This window comes from Ursus arctos, unplaced genomic scaffold (assembly GCF_023065955.2).
Source record: "Ursus arctos isolate Adak ecotype North America unplaced genomic scaffold, UrsArc2.0 scaffold_10, whole genome shotgun sequence".
Classification (NCBI taxonomy): Eukaryota; Metazoa; Chordata; class Mammalia; order Carnivora; family Ursidae; genus Ursus; species Ursus arctos.
In genome coordinates this window covers 56,927,939-56,933,938 of record NW_026622764.1, presented here as the reverse complement: position 1 = coordinate 56,933,938, position 6,000 = coordinate 56,927,939, and the positions used below count along the sequence as shown (strand labels likewise).

The window sequence follows — 6,000 nt, the reverse complement described above, 5'->3', positions numbered from 1 at the left end:
CAGGGGATACTGAGGGTCCACCACATGGGCCTTCATTCAGGGGATACTGAGGGTCCACCACATGGACCTTCATTCAGGGGATACTGAGGGTCCACCACATGGACCTTCATTCAGGGGATACTGAGGGCACTGTATTAAGCCCAGAAGTCCTGTTTCAAAGACTTCATAATCTAGGGAAGAAGATAGTGATAGACAATGTACCTCTTACAGGAAATATACAGTACATTTCTAGGCAGTGTGAGACTTACGTATCGAAATATGTAGCTGCCAGGAAATTAGGAAGAAGTTACTGCAGACACTGTCTGAATGAATTTCAATTGCTGAAGCTGTTGAATCAGAGAGGAGGATGCAGAGAAGGAAGAAAAGAGTAGGTATTTGATCTGGATTTTGACAGATGAGTAGGAGACTGATGTGTACCTTGGGGTGTTGTTAAAGATAACCAGAACCCCACAATAGTTAAAGCAGTAAAATGGATTTTATTCAGGAACTATTGGCAATAGGAGAAAAGAGACCCCGGTATTACATCTGGGCTTGATTGCACGATTGCAATAGTTTCTGAATAAAATCTATTTTAATGCTTTAAGTACTGTCTGACTCTGGTTTTCTTTAAGTGGGGAGAGGGTAGTGATTCCAGGGTATTTCAGAGAGTCGTGAAAGAATAAATGAATGCAAAGACGAGTAAAGCAACTTAGGGAAAAAGTTAGTAATCCAAAGAGAGTTGAGTAGTCAAGGAGAACAAGAACTCTCTGTAGCCATAGCCTAGAGTGCTGGAAGATGTGCAAAAGCAGCCTTCTTCTAGTAGATTAACTGCGTTGTTTTGGTGATACGTAGATGTTTTTCTGTTTATTCATGAGAGTTCAAGTGGGAAAGTAAGTTTGAACAAGATTGCTTAGAAAATTGTGCCAAGAAGTTTGGACTTTATCCTGTAGCCTATGGAGCGAACTGGAGTATTCAGAGTCTGTACAATACTTCATGAAGATGACTGTGGTCTCAATAGATGAAGGCTAGAGCAGCGTAAAGCAACCCCGGCCTCAGTTTACTCATTTATAATAAGAAAATGTCTTAGGTCCCTTACAGTCCTGGCGGCATGCTTGCGAGGTACATTTGCCCTCCTTTCATCACCTGGGCTCTGTACCTCACTCCCTCCTTCCTTCTGATCTTGGTCCAGTTGCCACCTGCCCTACCCCTCGGCCTCGCGTAGCTGCTCACGGACAGGTAGGAAAGGGGCGGGGGGAGGAGGAGGCGGGGAAAGACATCTCTGGAGTTAAACGAGTCTCTCCGAAATCCTTTGTCCCCGACAGCCCCATCTGGGTAGCCTAGAGGGAACAGGGCGCGCCACGGGGCAGGGAGAGGAGCTTCCATTGCTTTTCCGTCCTAGGTTCCTCCAGGATGTTAACCGACCGTCCCTGCGGCTAACCAAGCCATCCAGGAGGGCAGCAGGAGCCAGTTCCTCGCGCGTCCATGGCTCCCTGAGACCAAAGCTTGCGACTCTCGGCAGTCGCCGAGCTCCACCGCAACTCTCCGCAGAGACCCCTGTGCTAGAGCCCAAAGACGCCAGCTCGCAGCCGCGGCAAAGCGGGAAGCTAAACCCGGGAGGCGCGCGCCGCGTCGGCGTCACGTGAGGCGGCCCGGCCACGTGACCCGGCGGCCCGGCCTCTGGCGCGCGCCTCCCGCTCCTCCCCTTCGCCGGGCGTCCGGGCAGCTGCTCGCTGGCAAGTCTCCGGCCCGCGGGTCTTCCGAGATCCCCGCTGCTGGGCCCGGCCGGACGGCGTGAGAGAGCGACTTGGCGCCCCAGGTAGCTCGTGGGGCGCGGGCCCGAGCTCGCGGGAGCCGCTTCCGCCCCTGCTCTTCTCCTTGCTCCCCTTCCCCGCGGGCCGGGCTGGTGCGGCCCGTTCTTCTGCCTGTCCCTTCTCTCCAGGTGCGGGCCTCGGCCCCCCGGCCCTTCTGGCCCCCCAGCTCCCCGGCCCCCTGGCCCCCTGGCCCCCAGCCGCGCGTTCGCTGGGCGCTGCGTCCCGGCGGATGTGTGCGCAGCCGGCACCGCACCGTTAGCACCTCTGCTGGCGTTTCTTCGAGGAGGAGAGAAAGGGTTGGGGATGGGGGGAGGCTAACGAAAGTTTTCCCGGCTCCCTTTTTTTGAGCTGTTTGGATGCGGCTTTGCTCCCAGCTGAAGCCTGTTACAGCTCTCGGCGCTGTTTTGCTGAGAAGAGACCTCCCCACCGACTCTCCTCCCCATCCTCACTCGGCCCTTTCCGAGATTTTAGCATCTCCTCCTTCACCTCCGGAGGGTAGTGGTGTCACAAACCCTATTCTCCACTGTTTCCCTTTCCCCCACAACGCGGCTTCCGCAAAGGGGCATTCGCTTAGGGACCTTCATCCAGGAGTGCGGCGAACTGACTGAAATATTTCTCTTGTCCTGCCTCGGGTATACTACCTACTCTATTTTATAGGAGATGACCATCGAGGCATGCTCTATTCTCTCGTAAGTGGCTTTTTGTGTATATTTGTTTGCATGCGAGACATTCCGATGTCATCTTTGCAGCAGGGAATTACAATTTTATAAAACAATATTATATTGCTTAAACATATTTAAAGTATTATTTGACTTTGGCCTATTTGGGGGGGATTATAGTTCTTGGAGGCAAAAACTCAGTTTCTGAGACTGTTGTGCATTGTGGGATAGTAACATCAAAACACCAAGGTATATCATGCTGAAAGGAATGGAAAAATGAGCTAATCCTGAGGGCAGTTTATAGTGTGCTTTAAACTTTAGAAGGTATCCATTCGAAGTGAGCGCTGGGTGAATTTCACCTCTTTGAAGTGCTTTCAGGGTTAAGTAGGTAACTGTATATTTTCATTCTGTTAATATAGCAATTAATCTGTGAGATGGAGGTCTTTTAATCCATTGTGTAAATACCAGTCTATTTATTAAGGACTTCTGGACAGGTCCTATTTCTTCTTCCCTGTAGAAGAGGAAGGATATTAATCATTAAAGAGATTTCTTCTACAGGGATTTTTATGGGTGTGATCCAAATGATCAAATTCTGGGAACTTCAGGAAAAAAATAGCCTTAAAAAGCTATCAAGTTTGCGCTTAAAAAGAATTCTTTTAAATTTTTAAAAATAGTGCCTGTATGTTCTAGTAAGAGCTTTGGCTTCATCTTAATAATCAGCTCAAGCTGGGAAGTCTGAGACCGTGTCCTGAAAGTCACTGTGGGGAAGATGAAACTGAAAGGAAATCAAAGACCATTATTATTATTCTATTTTTTCTGTGGGTACTACATTAAACAGTAATTCATGCATCATAAACAAGGTGTGGACGCTCAAGGATTCTAGAGTCCAACCAGGGCATTAGGACACATTTTAAGATATTCTGCGGTTTAAAAAAAAATCTAAAAATGTTACATGTTGTGTACATGTTGAGGAATGCACAGGAGGCATATGATGCATGTTTGGTTTAACCACAATAGACTTCATAGAGGTCAGTTAATCAAGTGATTAATCAAGTGATTATCTAAATCCGTTATGTGTTTGACCCATAACATGGACTTAATTTTTTAAAATTTCCAAGTACATTAAGTCCACAATATAGACTTTTTTTTTTTAATTTTGCAAGGAAACAATTTAGAAACTACAGAAGCATAGAGAAAAATGTACATCACCTGTAATTATACCATCTGAAGATAACAGCAGTTAATGTTTTGGGGCATACTTCCTTTTTACTATACAGATTTACTGGGTTGCTGGGTTCAGATAGATTTCAGATTATAAGAGATATTGTAATATCAAAATCTAGTTCATACTTGAGTGTAGGAGAGCCAATAGCAAAGGTTTGAATATTGAAGAACTTATCCAGATGTATGTAATTTTGAGTTTAGATGGAGTTTGAAAGCAAGAGTTGAAATAGCTGGGGATACCTCAGGATTTTTTTTAGTATTAGATTTTAATGAGATCATACTCATGCATACCTAATAAATCGTAAAGTGTGAAAGGACTTTAGGAGATAATGAATTTCACTTGGGAAAGACTATACTCAGGCCATTCCTGAAAGATGGTATCTATACTTCCCAGAACTCCAGAAAAGAAGATTCCATGGCTTTCCTGAGATTAACATTCCACAGGGGCAAAAGAGTATGTTTGCTGAGATGTTCTTTTTGATGCTTAAGAAAACGTTTTAGTTTTGGAGATGGACCAAGTCTATCCGGTTCCAGTGCTTCAGTCATGAACTCAAATAGTATAGTGGAAACATCTAGTAATGTTGACAGCTGTGGTAAAGTGTTTCCAAAGATCACTGCCAGCAGTTCCTCCCATGCCTATGCTTGACTGCTGTACGTCCCATTAAGAGATGGAGTCTATATCTGCTGCATTTGGATCTTGGAGGAGAGACCACCTGCAGAGGCCCAGCTATATGAGTGAGGCCTGTTGTCAGCCTTACTTAAGCTCCCAGGACCCGTGACCTCGTGAGGAACCTCAGCTGAGTTACTCAAAACACAGAGTTGAAAGCAATAACAAACAGCTCTTGTTTTAAGCCATTGAGTTTTGGGATGGTATGTTACTCAGCGAAAGATGATTGAAGCAACAACATAGCACCTTGTGTCATAAATCCTTGGTGCAAATGTGGTTCACATATAAGTCAGTCCTAAGATGTGATCCCTGAGCACAAAATTGAGGTCAGCATATGCAGTAGTGTGCCTTAGTGATAAAACCCTGAATTATTAAATCTTTACTTCGTATTACATAAGGATGTACTTACTGAATTGGTTTAACTGAATGCTGTGACTGTATCTTGTACTCTACAAGGTAACTGGTTACATCAAAAATCATTTTGTGTAATTGGTTATTACCAGTCTTAAGTTAACGGGCTTTAAAGGAATTACCCATTATTGAGGTGATGGATATGTGGTGTTTTCTTGCAGTTTGCCATTTGATGAGTGTAGTACTGTGATTGTAGTTGTAAATACAGTACAGATGTAAGATCTGCGGTGAACACGTTTGAGAGACGCTTTGTTCTCAAGGGGCAAGAAGAGTGGAGCTTACGCAAACTGTCATTTCAAATGTGTATATTACGGGACTTTGAATAAGCAGATGATCTGTCATTCAGGAGCTCTTGTCTCATTAATGTTTAAATGAGCAACTTCCCATTCCGAGTCTGGTTACATCAGAAAAACAAACCACTTCACTGGAGAAGAAAAACTCACAGGAGATCAGATGGGTACTTTTACAGACAGACTTAAGGTTTCCAACTTCCACTGGGCCCTCCTAGCACCTTTGTAGGTTCCTCTGGTCAGTCGTCTTTCCTCACAGGGAGAAAAAGGTGACCCCAGGAGAGAATGACCCCAAATGCAAATCAAACCCACGTGAGATACTACTTCACACCCTCTAGGATGGCTATGATAAAAACGACAATACGTGTTGGCAAAGGTATGGGGAAGTTGGAACCCTTATAAATTGTTGGTGAAAGTGAAAACTGTAGAGGGAGGGGTAGAGAAAGAGAAGAGAAAAAGAGCTTCCACCTTCTGGTGCCCCAACCTTGAAACTCACCTCTCTCCGTATCTATCCTTTCCTTCTCTTGTGTCTTCACAGTAGATTCTCCCCCTTTCTAAGCTTCTCTTGTTACCTCTGCTTCACATTCCACTTCCTGTTACTTTCTCAGAAACCTGATTTAGTGGTTATGTCCTGTCCTTACCTTTTTCTCTCCCGGCTCCTTCCCATTGACATGTAAACATTGTTCCAGTCTCTGGGAGCACCTGACTGGCTCAGTCCAAAGAGCATGTGACTCTTGGCCTTGGGGTTGTGAGTTCGAGTCCCACATTGGGTGTAGAAATTACTTGAAAATAAAATCATTAAAAAGAATTTTTTTTAAGTCTCTGACATGTTTAAAACAAAGAGATCACCCCACGTATGTCCTTCAACCCCAGTTCATTTTACATTTACTGCCTCGCTATTTCTCTTTTCCTTCACAAACTTCATCGTGAACAGGTTGTTTATATTCATTGTTTCCTCT

General features: G+C 44.9%; 1 protein-coding gene across 7 annotated transcripts in view; it reads left to right on the top strand.

Annotated features, from left to right (window-relative positions):
- The first annotated feature begins 1,638 nt into the window (after nucleotides 1–1,638).
- RCBTB1 (RCC1 and BTB domain containing protein 1) overlaps nucleotides 1,639–6,000 on the top strand; it is a 49,880-nt gene continuing 45,518 nt past the window's right edge. For 2 of the 7 annotated variants that reach the window (XM_026493242.4, XM_026493240.4), the window contains exon 1: nucleotides 1,639–1,795. The gene's annotated coding sequence lies outside the window, so the exon portion shown is untranslated. Of the gene's footprint in view, nucleotides 1,796–2,350; nucleotides 2,480–6,000 lie in introns of all 7 variants that reach the window. The other 5 variants (XM_048215492.2, XM_044381796.3, XM_026493241.4 and 2 more) reach the window with 4 other exon arrangements.